This window comes from Polyodon spathula, chromosome 7 (genome assembly GCF_017654505.1).
Source record: "Polyodon spathula isolate WHYD16114869_AA chromosome 7, ASM1765450v1, whole genome shotgun sequence".
Taxonomy (NCBI): domain Eukaryota; kingdom Metazoa; phylum Chordata; class Actinopteri; order Acipenseriformes; family Polyodontidae; genus Polyodon; species Polyodon spathula.
Window position 1 is genome coordinate 32,710,899 of NC_054540.1, and position 17,294 is coordinate 32,728,192.

At 38.5% G+C, this 17,294-nt stretch overlaps 1 protein-coding gene across 2 annotated transcripts in view; it reads left to right on the forward strand.

The window, feature by feature from the left end:
- The first annotated feature begins 9,662 nt into the window (after positions 1–9,662).
- lmo3 (LIM domain only 3) overlaps positions 9,663–17,294 on the forward strand; it is a 43,392-nt gene continuing 35,760 nt past the window's right edge. The window contains exon 1 of one of the 2 annotated variants that reach the window (XM_041255325.1): positions 9,663–9,979. The gene's annotated coding sequence lies outside the window, so the exon portion shown is untranslated. Of the gene's footprint in view, positions 9,980–11,509; positions 11,685–17,294 lie in introns of those variants that run through there. The other variant, XM_041255322.1, reaches the window with a different exon arrangement.

A 17,294-nucleotide genomic window follows, 5' to 3' on the forward strand; every position in this document is an offset into this window, starting at 1 on the left:
CTTTCATTGCCTTTCTAATAACGCTGCCGGAGACGCTTCTGTTTATCCCCCCCCCACACACACACACATTTTTCTCTATATTGCCTAATCTGTTTGTTTTTCTCATAAAGTCCTGATAATAAAATACCTTTTTTCTTCTAGTTCTTCATCTCTCAATATTGGCGTGCCCTCTGCTGAATGAATGCACGTTGCCCCGGTCAAGGAAGGCTGATGAAATATTTGTGAAGCAGATTAATCTGTTATCGGTTCCAGAGGTGTGAAATGTGACGAAGATGACAAAGAGTTGTACTCCACAAGGCCTGAAGCAATCTGCGGCCGAGATATTCAGATCTGCCGGGACATCGCAGATTGCTGATTATAGGAGGGGACGCCCCAAGGGGAAGCAGCCTTGGCACATAATTCAGCTGTGGAGGGGGAGCTGCAGGAGCAAGTTGGTAATGAATGAAGTTTTCATTGGGTGGAGAAATCACTTAGGAGCATTGCCTTCCAGACAGAAGCAGCTTCTTTCCTGAATTATGTTTAACTTGCAAACAGATACTTTTTTTTAAGTGATGGATTTTATTTTTTTTAATAAGTTTGGAAAATTTTAAGCTTTATGGTGTTTAAGTTTGAAGCAGTTTTTTCTTTATTGCTGTTTTAATACTTCAGTAGTCAGTCGCTGTTCCATTTCAATATTTCCATAACTTCGACACAGTTGAGAAGTGAAATGGCTGTTTCTGTTTTCACTCAAACTGGTATCTTTTATTTTCCCTAATGGTTTTATAATAACAAAGATTGTCTTTCAGAGATGTTTGCTGACATCATATTTTCAGTCTCTTGAGGGTTGAGACTTGGAAGTAATTAAAGAGTCAAACATACATACTTTTTTTCATTATAAAAGATTTGACCTTGCCTGAAAAAGTTTTCGTGTTGCATTTTGGATTATTCTCTGGTTTTCCCATTTCGGAGGGTAGGGGTTCGGGGTACCCCCTTCCTCGAGAACATTTTACATTGATTAATCTGACCTAAATTATTAAAATTACATTTAGTATCAACAAAGAAAAAGAAAACAACGACATTGGTTCAAAATGTGCAACTTAAATTAAGAACCCATCAATGAATGAAGTCCACATACATGTTTATAATAACAACTTCAGTTTTTTACATTATCCAAACACTGATCTTACAAAGAAGTTTTATTTAGCGGGTTGTACAATGATTGTCACGGGTCTGCAGGTTTTAGTGCAGGTTACAGTGGCTCTCCAAAGTATTCACCCCCCTTGGACTTTTCCACATTTTACTGTGTTACAACATGGAATCAAAATGGATTTAATTAGGAGTTTTTGCCAATGATCAACACAAAAAAAGTCCCTAATGTCAAAATGTCTACAAATTGTTCTAAATTAATTACAAATACAAAACAGAAAATAATTGATCGCATAAGTATTCACCCCCTTGAGTCAATATTTGGTAGAGGCACCTTTGGCAGCAATTACAGCAATGAGTCTATTTGGATAAGTCTCTACCAACTTTGCACATCTGGACACTGCAATTTTTGCCCATTCTTCTTTGCAAAATTGCTCAAGCTCCGTCATGTTGAATGGGGACCTTTGGTGAACAGCAATTTTCAACTCTTTCCACATATTCACAATTGGATTGAGGTCCGGGCTTTGACTTCAGCAGGTTTTCCTCCAGAATTTCTCTGTACTTTGCTGCATCCATTTTGCCCAATATCTTCACAAGCTTTCCAGGCCCTGACACAGAGAAACATCCCTATAGCATGATGCTGCCACCACCATGCTTCACGTAGGGATGGTGTTCTCAGGATGATGTATGGTGTTAGGCTTGCGCCAAACATAGCACTTAGTGTTGAGGACAAAAAGCCATCAGAACATAGAATCTTTTTCCATTTGGTCTCAGAGTCTCCCACATGCATTCTCATAAACTCTAGCTGAGATTTGATGTGAGTTTTTTTCAACAGTGGCTTTCTTTTTGCCACTCTCCCATAAAGTCCAGTTTTGTGAAGCACCCAGGCTTGCACAGTGTCTCCCAGCTCAGCCATGGAAGACTGTAACTCCTTTAGAGTTGCCATAGGCCTCTTGGTGGCCTCCCTGACTAGTGCCCTTCTCGCCTGGATACTCAGTTTTTCAGGACGACCTGTTCTAGACAGATTCACAGTTGTGCCATATTCTCTCAATTTCTTAATAATGCAGTTTACTGTGCTCCGGGGGATATTCAATGCCTTGGAAATGTTCTTATATCCTACCTGATTGGTGCTTTTGAAGAACTTTATTCCGGATTTGTTTTGAAATTTTCTTCGTCTTCATGATGTAGTTTTTGTTAGGAAATGTACTAACCAACTGTGGGACCTCCCAGAGACAGGTGTAATTAACCTGAAATCATGTGACACACCTTGATTGCACACAGGTGGACTCCATTCAACTAATTATGTGACTTCTAAAGACAATTGGTTGCACCAGAGCTTATTTAGGTGTGTCATTGCAAAGGGTGTGAATACCTAAGCAATCAATTATTTTCTGTTTTATATTTGTAATTAATTTAGAATAATTTGTAGATTTTATTTTTCACTTCGAAATTTTGGACTTTTTTGTGTTGATCAGTGGCAAAAACTCCTAATTAAATCCATTTTGATTCCATGTTGCAACACAATAAAATGTGAAAAAGTCCAAGGGGGGTGAATACTTTTGAGAGCCACTGTACTTGGGTGGTCTGTATAAATGCAATGATGTTTTACATTCTACAGTCAAACCTGTGTTCTCTGTGTAATAGAGAAGTGTTACAACTCTCCCAGGACTGTCCTAAAGCCTATATTAAGAGGCTATGCTCCAAGCAATTAAAACAAAGACACATTTTCAGAAATTAATAAAATAATATAAAATACTAATAAAGCAACATAAATTAATGTATATAGTGTGTGGGGGGAATGTAATGTTGAAAGGGATGGGGTTAAATCTATCCCTACCAGAAATCACAGGAGTGGCCATTCCCCAATTAGATAATTGGTGCCAATTGGGGAGTGGCCACCTGTATGTAAGGAAGGAGAAATCCTTTGTCTGGTTGTGTGAGCTTGGTGAGTTTTGATCTGTGTGTTGCAATTTGTTTATATTTGTTTAGTGAAGGTGAATGCCTAGCCTGACAGCAGTTTTTGTGTCCATTTGTGTCTTTTGTTTAAACCTGTTTTGGCCGTTGTGCCTGTTTTGGTCTTTGTTCCTGTGTTTGTTTTGTTCATAAATGTGTGCTAAACTGCAGCTTCTGTCTCTGTGTCTCTATTTCCTGTCGGTAAAATTTTCTTCCCACAGCGTTATCTTGTCACAGGTGGTGTTAGAGTGAGATTGCTCCCCCTAGAGACTCAGAGCAGAACTGCAGTTGTTTAAGTAAAAAAATGACACATTGGCAGATGACTGGGAGCAGTAACAGGGGAGGCTGGAAGCTGATGGGGCTTTAATTTGCGGGGACTGTCTGGTGTTTGGGCACCACAAAGAGGAGTGACCATACGAGGACCCACGTTTTGTAATGGCATACACTACAGATAAGGTGGTGTCCCGGGTCGAGTTTTCAGTAGTTGAGTAGACTTGTTACTGTTTGTTACTATTTCATTGTTGACTGTTTCACTGATTGTTGATTGTATTATTATGATTTATATTTAATTTTTGTATCTGTGTTTTACTGTGTTGCTGCCTTTCTTGGCTAGGTCACCACCAGACAAAGGATTTCTCCTTCCTTATATAGAGGTGGCCACTCCCCAATTACCACCAATTACCTAATTGGGGAATGGATTAGGGAATGGCCACACCTGTGATTGCTGGCATTGATAGATTTAGAGAAAGGGACTGCTACATCCAGATAGTTATTTAGTTTCACGTGGAGGTGCATGGACAAAAAAACAATTAATTGATAAAGAATGACCTGTACTCGCCACTAGAAAAACTATCTGAAGCACTTAAAAGAACAATTAATATTCCTTTCTTATTTCATTTTTGATTAAAAAAATATTTTATATCCAACCCGATTCGGAACGGAGCTGCAGACACATTTCAGCAAATTGCCTCTACAACAGACCTTGCAGTGAGCTCAGAGCAGACACCTTCAGGGCTGGCCTTTGTCCTCCAGAGGTCGGTATCTAACATCTGGAGGAGCACCGAGTGTTGGAAGATAGAATCCAAGACAGAGCCAGCTATGCTCTCCAAGCACAGTAGAATCTCAGAGTTATGAACACCAAACTCACAAACTGACCCCTCTACCCCACGTTCAATTGCTTGACTATGCATGCAGTGCAACAGATAGGCACTCCTTTAAGCAGCGTTCTGGCCACGAAGAAGGCAAAATTACTGTACCAACAAATGGGTCTAGACAAAGGAGGTGATTTCAAATCAAGCGTGGGCAATTTTACTAGTTTTAAACAAAGCACAGGTTTTTTTTTTCCAAGCCAAAGGAGGCAGAGTTACTGAGCAAGCTGCACAAATGCATTCTGTTTAAAATAAAATAAAAACAAGCACTACGTTAACCCATGCTTTCATCGACATTTAAATCTGTGCTTAAAACTGGTCTTCCTGATTTCATATCAAATCATGTGACACAGGGGCCTTTCAACTTGGCTGCTCCCACCTGCTTTCCTTCTCTATAAAGCTGGGCCTGTCGAAATGTCACATGGTGTGAAAGGAATGTTCAGTGCTAGGCAGTTAGGATTCTCCAGACAAACCAGCTCAAAGTACAGACAGCTAGAGAGACAAGTGATAATAACCCAATGCTATAGCATCAAACATCACAGAAAGCCAAGGAAAAGGTGAAACAAATAAATAACAAGACCTTTGAAGATACTTAACGATTGAAATGCTGGCTGTGTTCAGACCCTATTGAATAAAACTGGCTGCATATTTTATTAAACAAGCTGGGTACCCAGAGGACTGCTGATGCAGGTTCAGCCGTCGTCCTCAGATTGATATTTTGATGTATTCCACCCGAGATTGCTGAGAAATGACCCTGGAATGCATGCCGTGTTCAGGGCTTTACAGTTCTCATTTCAAACAGACTGCATTGGAAAACGACGTTTGGCTCTGGAAATGAACAGAGACACTGAAAAAATATTAAAATGGCTATAGGGGTGACAGGGAAAATGGAGTGAGACAGATCGATTCCTCCAGCCTGATGCTTTGTGATGTTCCTCTTGTTATTGAGTGTATAAATTTCCATTCCGCTGTACAGCTGGGGGAAGGAGAGAAACGCAAGACTATCATATCACTCCGAGGCCTACATCGGAGGAATCAGACCCTATATAAATTCACGCTATAAAATGACTTTAATAAACTTCCGCTAAAGTTAGTGTTACATTTTGTATGATTAAAAATTGATTTACCTTCTCTTTGTTCATTGGCTGACTTTCCCTCACTCACCCCCCCTTCCCTCCGCCTGAACTGATTATCTCAAGCACACTTTTTTTTTTTTTTTTCAAAATTCAGGAAACAAAGCAAACGTTTAACACTGAGCTAGAGCCGGCCCACAAATCTTAGCAAGAGTTTGGCAGAGCACACACCACCGGTACCAGACGACACCACTGGAAATAAGTTGGCGACAGACTATGGATGGTAGGAGCCATAGATTGAAGGTGTGGAATGGGGTCCTGAGACACGTTGTTGATTCTGAATCATTGGGATCCTTGAAGTCCTGAGATCAACCAGCCACACTGGCCAAGTGGCTTCCTCTTGTTCTTTTATCATCTTGCTTAGAAACATGTCGATAAAAACTTTTCAAATAATTTAAATATAAAGTTGCTCAAATTTTACCCTTATCTAATGGGATTGAAGTCAAGTGGACATGCATTTCAGTTGATGTTTCCAAGACGTTCCAAGACTTAAATGACTAGAGGCTTATGAGAAACACACGCAAAAAATGTAATTTGCAGATTTGTAACAGGCAGTGTTGTGTGATGCACAGCCGCTACGGATTCTGTCCTGTCAGTGAGGTGAAAAGCTCTAAAACGACAAATGCAGAGGAACCTGGCTCTTCTGCACAGTGGTTAAGACACTCGCTTGCAGTGTGTCGAGTCGTCGGTCTGCTCTCAGCCTCCACCCTGTTACAGATTCATCACATCAAGTTAGAATTACTCTATCTTGACAGTGTGACAACAGGTGTTTATAGTGTTTTGTCCAACATTAACATGAAACGGAGGCTTATGAACAACATGTGTTTAATACAGAGCTAGTCCTACTGCATACAGGCGTGCTAACATGCAAATGTATAACTTTCTTGTCTGCTTATAGCGAGTAGGCATGTTCAAGCAAAGCTGTCAGAAGGCACTAGCGAACTAGAAAGGCTTGTTAGCACCACAGACCACTCATTAGACTCATAACCACAGTGGCAACGGCACTTTATACCACTTTGCTCAGCTGATAAATGCATAAGCCCTGGTTTTACTGTTTAATGGCATACTTTATTTTTCATTAAATAAAAAGAGAAAAAAAAACACACACAACATTAGCATAAATGCCCTAAATGTTTTAAATGGCTGTACTGCTTTTCACTTCAGCTTTTAAAAGCTTGTTTGATTTTAATGTTACTGCACAGACAGTACTACTCAGTGGTGCTGGAACAGCTTTTATACTGGGGGTGCTGAAAGCCTTTGAACAAAACTGGAACCCCTGTATATGCCATGCATTTGGTTGCTGTTATGTAAAACACGCTAATAAAACGAAGCCAGCGTCAACACCTGTTTATCTAGTTAAGTGAAACAAATCTTAAACCAGTCTTTGCTGCAGTGTTTACAATATGCTTATCATTAAACATTTAGAGCATACACATCGAAAAGTACTGTGCACAGTAAACAAATATTTACTTGTGAAAACAGGCCGAACAGTTGTATCTTATTGACAGCAGTGACTAGACTAGCAGAGAAAGCTCCAAAGGTTTACTTGCGCTCATCATGCCAATGAACTTTTTCAAGAGGGGCATCTAGCGTGTCCAGAATGTCACTGTGCATGTGTGCTTTTAGTATTGCTCCACAAAGCTGCACCCCCACTTAGCTGCAATTGTGACAAGTTCATTTTAGCATGTGGTGCTGCTGAGAATTTACAAACAAATCCGATATTCTTTTTTGGGACATTTTCAATAACCGTTCTACTGTATTCCTGGTGCTCTGCTGTTGAGCTGAAAAGTTTTCTACAAACTTTTGCAAGGTGATCTCCACTGCACAGCTGATTAATGATCCAGAGGACAGCTTGTTTAATAATAAATATAAAAGCAATCCCATGGAGACTGTAAAGACTGGCCCAGACAGTTACAGTCCGTTTTAAATATATACACACACTGTCCCCCTAAATACTGAAATAAAATGTAGTAATGCTTTAAGCCAAGGTCTTTCCGACTTTGACCTGAATTAAATCAGTTTATGGAGGCATCATCGCTATACTCAAGAAAGGCCGCAAGTAAAAGAAACGGACGGAAATGTTTTTTAGTTTTGCAGGAGGGGAGGGAAGAAAAGCTGCAAAAACTGAAGACTAAGATCATATGAAGTGCTGCAAAGAGTGTTTAGGCTTGACGAGTAAGGAGCTGGGTAGAAACACAAGGTAAAATTGAGAAATAGTTGAACATTTGTGGAAAAAAAGCATTTAGTGACAATAAATACATATTTGGGTAGATTTGCTACAGTATAGTGCTCAGCAGGGGGGGAGTCTCTTCCTGGCTTTTACCCTTGACTATAGGGAAGGATTATAAACGGAACTATATGTCCATCTAACTCTGGATACCTGACTGTACATACCCCCTTTCACAGGAGACGAAGCCCCTCTAAGCCACAATGTGACACTGTCGTTTTAATAGATCTTAGTCATTATGAGTTATGCTTCACGGTGATGATTTTCTCTTCACTGTGTTTCATTAGCAAGACTCGTTTACATCATGCATGCCAAATAAAAGGTACTCTGTCAGTCCTGATCTGGATTCCCTCAGCTAGATGTGTGTATTTGAGTTCTCACTTCAGTGAGACTGAGGCAGTGACTGGAACTGCCAGCACAGTCTATAGAAATACATGACAAGCGGCTGCTTGCATTCTGTGAAATACATATTCAGCACTATCATTTAACCTTTTAGGGTTAGGGTTATAATAATCATATCATTTACCCTTTTCACAATATATAGGAAGCAATAGGAAGAGGATGGTGTGCAGACACTCTTTAAAAGCCCACTGTTACATAAAAGTGCTGTTTAACTAGGCAACCAATCTGTAAAACTCCCATCTCATCTTGTACTTTACTTACATAAACACTCAAGAGACCTCCACGTGTGTTACGTCTTACATTACCAGGCTGCACCTCCAGTCCAGGGCAGGCTTGAGGCATGGAGACTGAACTGCTCCCTCACCCTAAGAGAAAGGCTGCTCCCTCCAGTCCAGGGCAGGCTTGAGGCAAGGAGACTGAATGGCTCCCTCACCCCTAAGAAAAAGACTGTTCCCTCCAGTCCAGGGCAGGCTGCTCCCCCCCTCACTGGCTTGAGGCTGATATCGATAAGATAGCAGGGCCCCACTACCTTTATTCTGACAGACACTCTCTTCAGTCATTTCAATCTGCTAATAATGATACAGGGCAACGATACAGCCGTGAATTGAAATCATTCCCCTTACACCTTCAGAACAACCAAATTAAGCGTTTTGCATTAACCTCTTAGTCTGATAAATAGAGACATTTAAATAAAACCAAACATATTAAATGTAATATAAATAAGTACTGCGGTGTACACACACGCGCTGGGAATTACTATCACCCATTAGGACTTTATAGGACCGATTGCTGATTCCTTCCGTGCTGAAAAATATCTTCTCCTTTTAAGTGCAAAAACAGAGCATTAGCATTTCCCCGAGTGCTTTGTGTTCTAATTAGAGGCATGATAACAGCCTTTCTGATTGGCATTATAAAAGCACCGGTTTGGCTTCATCTGTCCCAGGTGGACGGCGTCGTTTCATTTCTTTTCTTTCTTCCCTGCGTTTCTTCTTACCGTTTCAGAGTGCTACCTTCTCTCCCCTTCATTTTTCCTTAAAGTTTCCATCGGAGGAATTAATAAAGATAAAAGAATGCTCTGAGAAACAACACACCTCCCCTGCCAGGGTTTATCACTGGAACCTTTTATCAAAAGTACAAACTATATAAGTTAGGTTTTTTTCCCCTCCTCATCATCTCTTTTTTTTCCCTGAGTGTTTCAAAAAAGAGGAGAAAGGGAGAGGGAAAAGAGAATAAGACAGTCAATGGATTGAATGCGCTATTAAATCTGGCGTCACTACAAAGGTTGGCAGATCTGACTGTCAATACTGTGAGTGGAGTGGAGTCCAGTCCGGGGAGGGAGGGAAGGGAATTGCTTTGTGAAAAAGAGATACTTTGATATTTTGGAATGTTAGAAGGGTGAATGTGAAAAATTGGAGGTTGGGGATTTAATTACTCGACCGTAATTGGGGGCTAGGGAATAAGTTGCAGTCCTCTCAACTCACCGCAGATCAATTATGTTAAGAGAACATCTGTAAGTAGAGCTTAATGAGGTCCATTAGAGCAGCATGTACAGCCTCCTCTAACAGCACTTGTCAGCTTCTTGGAAGAGCAGAAGGAGGCAACTAGCTAGGGACCCCACGAGGTTCTTAAATACTGAGGAGACACGGCGGCCCGTTCTGACCAGCAGGCAAAGAGAGTGAGGAACAGACGAGAGAAGACAGAAAGAGAAAGCAAAAGACAGGTGCTGTTTTTTTTATCCCTGCTGCTGTTTTTTTTTAAATATTATTTTTGTCGACTACTGCACTTTGAAAGAATACTCGTCATTTTTATATACTGTTATTTATTTATTTATTTTTTAATCGGGGGTTTGCAGGAGGGTGCGAAGAGAAGAAGTCAAAAAGAAGACAAGGACAGATTCACTTGGTTTAATTACTTACACAAATTGGTGTTCAAGTCCTTCACCCTCTGTGGCAGAAAAAAAATATATATTTCTGAGGAAGACAATAAAAAAGGTAGGTTATTTATTTTCTTGTGTGTGGTATTGAATTGGAAGATATGGCTGAATTCCTATTTTATTTAGTTGGAATTGGAGGGGAGGGTGGATTAAGTAAATTATTTTTTACGTATGAAGTCACCCTCTGGTAATCGCACGAGAAACCAGCACTTCAGTGCTTTCTGAAAGATTTCTTTTTATTCTCTCTCTCTCTCGCACTTTCTATGAGCCTGTAATTAAACTCTTCATTTGCTCGCTGCAGACAGGGAAACTGCTTGCCCGGTTAAAGGCGACCTTTAGCTTCATCGCTTGAATTACTTAAGCTCGCAATTTTTTTCTTTCTTTTTTTTTTATTTCTCCCTGGGAGAGGTAAAAGTTGTGGAGGGGGGGGTTGTGGGGGGGGGGGGGGGGGGGGGGGGGGGGTAAAATAAAAAAAAAAAAAAAAAATAACCAGCGAGAATTTGCCTCATGTTTATGGTGTCCTTTCATAAAGGTGTCAGCAGAAAATGATTAAATTCCACCTCTTGTTGGCTTTACGTGGGCTTGTATTTCATTGCGAAGCAGTCACCGTCAGTCTATGTAAAGCATTTGATGGCATACCTCTTCATCTGATTATTTTTTTTCCCGTGTGAATAATTCATATGATTATAAAAGAGGGAGCATCTCTCTCTCTCTCTCTCTCTCTCTCTCTCTCTCTCTCTCTCTTTTTGTTGCATGGTCAAAACATCTCTCAGTAAATTGCATGATTGGGAAGATAGCCTGCTTTCAAATAATTTAATTCATGACAAAACCTAATTACTGTCAGGTAATACCCTGTCAGCTTTAATGCATTTCATCAGTCATAATGAAAAGAGGTCCATTTTATGACCCATCTAATTATCATTACATTTTAGGGGGAAATGATGGCATGGAGATGAATGTTAACTATGAATTCGATTCTCTGTGTGTCTCTCTCTCGCTCTCTCTTATTCTCACAAATGTGGCCTACCACATAATTTAGCCATTTCCTTTTCTTCTACTATATAAAAAGAACACACACATTCACAAAAAGCAAAGAAAATGTAAGAGTACTGAGGTGCTCATCGTCGCTGACTGAAGCTTGACAAAGTGGAGTTCATTTTGCAGCTCGCTGGCAAAATTTGTTGCATTATTAGTAGAATCCTAACTCCACAACGCCCAAACAGAACGCTAATTAGTGGAGAATGATGTCATCGCAGGAAGAGGAATAATCGCATAATTCAATTAGCAGAACGAGTTCATACAAAGATTTGCGAGATGCACTAATCGCCTTTCAGAACACTGCTAAAAAAAAAAAAAACTCATATACTTGAACATAATTAATTTAATTGTCCTCATTAGTTGTACCATTTGTTTTGGTTTTATTACTCTCTCTCCGTACACACGTGTATTCTCTCTCTCTCTCTCTCTCTCTCTCTCTCTCTCTCTCTCTCTCTCTCTCTCTCTCTCTCTCTCTCTCTCCTCTCTCTCTCTCTCTCTCTCTCTCTCTCTCTCTCTCTCTCTCTCTCTCGACTGCGTTGGCTGGCAGTGCTAGCGTTGTGTGGAGCTGTGTAGCGCGCTGGTGTACAAAGCTCAGGTAACCGGAGAATGGGTATGAGCAGGATACAAGCAGGCAAAGAAAAAGACCCCAGCCCGTTCTTCTGAAAGATTTCAATCCATACAGAGGTGTCTCGCTAATCCGCTACTCCTGTGTTCTTGTTGCTGAGGTTGGTGTTTCAATGCTTCTTATTTTTCTCTCTTTATTTAGAAAAAAATAGCATTTATGGGTTGCATGGTGGAAATAATAATAATAATAATAATAAATAATAATAATAATAATAATAATAAATAATAATAATAATAATATCATCCAGCTGTTTTTTTTTTTTTTTTTTTTTTTTTAATACAAGCTAATAATTGATCTAGAATAATACATTGTGCTTGCATTGAGACATGATCTCACTGCACGCAATAAGTATGGTACCATTGAAGCGATAAAAAAAAAAAAGTTACAATCTGATAACTTTGGAACTAAAAAATAAATACATTCGTAAAAACTCAAATGTGCTGCTTTTCCTTAAAAAAAAAAAAAAAAAAAAAGTCGTGCACGTGAAACTGAAAGGCAGAAGCAGATTTATGCATTTTCAAAAAAATGATAAGAGTACAGGGGTTTGAATTAGGTTTAGAGTTAGGGTTAGGGTTAGAGTTAAGGATTAGGATTAGGGCTATATCATGCACAAAAAATTACACATTAAGTACACTGCATCTGTGCATAATAACATTGTAATTATGTGTAAGTACACATGTATTTACTAGGTAACTACTATGCAAATACACAGTAATTAGAGACACTTAATGTAAAGCAAAATTTGAAATATACATTTGACAATCTTGTATTTTAGTATTTTGTAGAACTGTAAGCATTCATCACAATCTCTCTCTCTTTCTCTCTCTCACACTCTCTCTCTCTCTCTCTGTCTCTCTCTCACTCTGAACTGAAGGTTCAAGCCAGCAGGTGAATGAAAGCGATCGGTCACAGTTCCGACATCAGAACTGTTAATTATGACTTTGTGACATCAGATAAGTGAATTGTGAAATTGTGACATCAGAACTGTGAATTATGACTTTGTGACATCAGAGCAGTGAATTGTGAAATTGTGACTTTTTTTTTGTATTGGACTGGCTATGATTACATAAACACAGATTATCGATTAGGTTAGATTTAAAGCAATTAATAAATTATGTCAATACATTAATCGAATCTGTTCAATTTTGTATAATAATAATAAAACCACACAAACATCAGCACCTGAACACATTCACTGAAACAACTGCGAATGCATTCATCATTTTAAACTGTCTTTACCCTGAGCTTGATTTTAATGTTAATATTTTGGGGTAGACCATTACTGGAATTCCACATCATGTAAGGTTCTTGCTTGCGGTGTGCGGGGTCTCCAATTCGTGCCCAGCCTCCTCCCTGTCACACTTATTTATAAAATACAGATTACATCTTTATTATTTACAGGCACATGCAGCAGATTTGATTGTTAAAGCAGAAGATCAAAATGATGTCCAGATTTTAGATTTGGACTTTTGAAGATGATGAGAAAAATAGTTCAACAGCAAGAAAATGCTGCAAAAATAATGTTTTTTTTTTTCACATTTTGGGTGATACAGTTTGAGTGCTAATTATTGCAGCACTTCTTCACAGAATCCATTGCATGTCTGTTTACATGACCCGAGTCAAAGCTGGCTTTCCTTGATCCCAGTCGAAACCTTACAGCTTCCTCATTGTCCGACAGTGACATTTTAGGATCCTAAGATTTCAACCCAGTTCAATTTCTTTGTCCTAATTCACAGCTGAGAGTATTCTACACCTCGGGTATAAAAACCTGCCCAGTCCGAATTGGGCTGTTTCATCTGTGGCTGTGTGCGTCTATAGAGATCATATATAGTATTGAAGTAGGTATACCGTGGCACCAAAAAAGTATCTCCAACATAGATTCAGTTCAGTATACCTTTAATTCAGTGTAGTTCCTAAATAATAATGTACTAATTTCAAAAAAAAAAATACCTAATTATATATATATATAATATATATATATATATATATATATATATATATATATATATAATATTTTCACAAGTTTTTTCACAAGGCATGGAGAAACCAACGCTTATTTTAACAAGAAAATAATCAGTTTAGCTGGCACACCTAGAGTGGTGTTAAAGGACACATCCTGCTAATTAAACTAATTAGTGTGGATTGAATAATCTGTCAAGCTATTTATAAAACCAGTTTCAGTAGTGCAGCAGCAGCAGCAACATCTTTTTGTAAAACGTGGCACCATTGTGGGCAGATACCATTGCAGAAACTCGTTTCTATTGTACAATGTCTTTCTGTAAAACGTGGCACCATTGTGGGCAGATACCATTGCAGAAACTCATTTCTATTGTACAATTTTGAGCAGGTAAATGATTTTGGGTATCATTGTGCCTGTGTGTGGGATCGTGCATTGCGTTTGCTTGTATTTGAAGATGGGAAGATGACAGCAACTTGACAGGGTAAAACGGGCAACAAATGTCTAATACTGATTGGGGTATCTTTGTAGAGTATTCATCCATGTAAATGAGTTCTGACACCAACATGTATTCATTTAAATTGTAATCAATATTCAGATATTTTGAAACGGAGAACAAAAGTTGGTCAATTATAATCAATTATACCCCTGCAAATGAGCTACTAAATAAAACTCCTGGCTATGTTGTTCAAAGGAGGGAAGCCCTCTTCTGTGCAGTATACTCTGTGCTGTGTTTTTCTCATCTCAGTTCTGCATTGGTTTCCTTCACATCTTTTTGGTATAATTGTTTATAAATTCTGTCTCCTGAATGAATACAGCATGGTCATTATTTTTCCGCGGAACACAATTCAAGCAGTGATGGCTCGAGTATATGAATATTTGTGCTAATGTAAGAGGAAGAGTGAGGAAGAGGGAGATTATTGAATAGTTTGTTCCTGTTTTAATATTGGTTCAGTTTTAATTATCAATACCAATGCTAGGCTATTGCACGGCAGGCTAACGCAATCTTCTTACGCAAAATACGTGTTAAAACATGCAGCTTGTAGTTTTATTGCTATTTATCTGTGTTTGTTCAATGGTAAATGAGTCGATAACATTTACAAACAAGTGCATCAGTAACAACAGTATACTTGGGACAGCAGCTATACCCATCCCCTTTTTGCAATATATTTATTTTATTACAGTGGTAAGTTTCAGCTCTTAGTGTTGAGAATTAGATGGACAGATTGACCATTTTTATAATTCAACTTGAAAGGCTTCATTAAATAACTGTGTTGATTGAATGCGGGCCAAGTTTAAAATACAGCCATTAACTTAAATTCCTAATTAAAATGTGTGCGATTGTTAAAGCTGTATTTTATGTTATGACATATATTTTGTAACAGTAGATTACGTCTGTAAAAACAGGCGGGGTGCAATAAATACACCCTAACTATTAAACACTGAATGCTGAATACAGAGATTAAAAAGAAACTCAAATTCAATGACAAACATTTTGCCTAGAAGTCATCCTCAACACCTTCAAAATTCAATGTGTAATGAAAACAAAATGTAGTTTATGAAAATTATACCACAGGAAGGCATGCAAAACATTTATTTCTCTAAAGCAGAATTAAACGAGTGAGCAACAAAGACATGTGCTTTTATTAAATTGAAATGTTGACATGCATGCAGCAGTGTACTATGTTTACTTAGCTGAATCTTTTATTTACAGCACACAATGCTCTTTGACAGTATGAAAAATGAATTCCTGCGATTTGTCAGCATCAAACACGGCAAAACTAAATCAAAAGCAGCCAAATGGGAAATGTATTATTCATTGTGTGTGTGTGTATGTGTATTCATTGTGTATGTTTGTATTCATTGTGTATGTGTGAGTGTGTATTCATTGTGTGGGTGTGTGTATTCATTGTGTATGTGTGTATTCATTGTGTGTATGTGTGTGTGTGTGTGTGGCCCTCATATATGGATAGCGAATAAAGACATACACCAGCTTTTTTTTTTTTTTTTTTTTTTTTAAACCTGACCAAAAATATTTTGCTATATCTTCTACCCTCAGAAGTCTTCAAATTGTGAAGGTCACCCTGATATTTTTGAGCTTCAGTAGTGTGCAAATGATTTAGAACACCTAAAGAGGTGTCATTTCTATCCTGTATATACCTACTTGCATGAAAACCTCAGGGTGTGAGCATTTCAATTTCTGGTCAGTAATCAGTGATATAGAAACAACAAGCGTTCATGTGTGAAAAAGTTAGACCACTTTGTGCTTTAATTAGGCATCTTTAACAACTTCTAAAAAGTCTCATGCATTTTACCATTTGTGGCTATGCGTTGCTTTTCTCTTACTATTTTAAATGACTTGCATGTGTGACCAATTAAGTCATCCATTAAATTCGACAATCACCAATTTGCCTACAATTTTCCAAGATTTGCAGTTACAGTGGTTTCATTTCATATGCAAAACAAATCAAAATTACAGAAGCAATGGGATGTTTTAATAAATGTGAACACAGCTGTACACAATCTATTTCACCACTGGCTTGATGCATATTTTTTTTCTACCTTTTTGCTCGCAGACAGCAAAGCATGAAGAACTGCGCACTGCGTGACTCTACAGCTCAGAAGCTAATAAATAAGTCAATAGAGAATGAAAGATACTCGCTGGCAAAAGAAGTTATCCTCCAAAATAAAGTTGGATGTTTCTTTCATTCTTTTTTTTCAACACTTCTTCTCGGAGACAAATCAGCCTGCACTGACATCCTCAAAAAAGGTTTAGAACTCTTTTATCCTGTTAGTGTTTGCTGTTATGCATACAAGCTTAATAAATTTACGTTGTATCTATCTGCTGTTGCCCTATAACACTAGAGTGATATTGATCCGACCAAGGTCTGCTACACGCAAAGTATTAACTTGCTTTTTAAGAAGTAAAAGCAATTGCTTTTTAAAAAATACTTTGCTACAGCCGTGGACTGAAAGGACCCCCGAGTGCTGCTGCGCTCAATGAGACACTATTATTGTGGCACACTGGAGTGAGTGCAAACACTCAGGAGTCTCTTTGGGGTTCTATACACACGTTAAGGGTTCCTTTGTATGTGGACATTGAACCAACATAGCGCCGTTTTGTTTTTGAAGAGTGTGTCAGCTTGAGAGAGCACAGTTTGCACACGTTGTACTGAAGGAAGGCACGGTAAGCCACACTGGCAAAGCGTTTACTCCGGCCTTTAATGAAGTCATGTTTTTTGAAAACCTGGGAGTTTCACAAACCTAGAACCAAACATGTATATTTCAAGTTCTCTTCAGCAACTCTGAGGTGTTTTGTTTGTCATTTTGTAACATTAACAAAAAAAATGTTTTATCCTTTCAGAAAAAGGGAGGTAATTAAAGAATTTAGGAAACACTGAACATTTTACAAAACTAGAACCAAACAAATATACGATATAACCCAAGGTCTCTTACCCCTTTAAGGTACAGGGAAATATGTGTCCCACGAAAATAAAAATGATACCAACTTTCTTATTTTTGCAATGGGTTGCATAAAACAGGGTTTCACTGACAAACTGGTTCTGGTGAAACCTTTTGAACTAGCGCTCAATTCCTTGTGTCCCTCAAGGTGTTAAGAACCCCCAAGGAGTGTGTGTGTATTTCTCAGTTTTATAATACTAACATGGCACTTTCTGAATTAAAGATGGGATATAATTATAATACCTTGATAAAACCCAGTGTTAGTTTAACGCGATTCGTTTCTACAGTCAG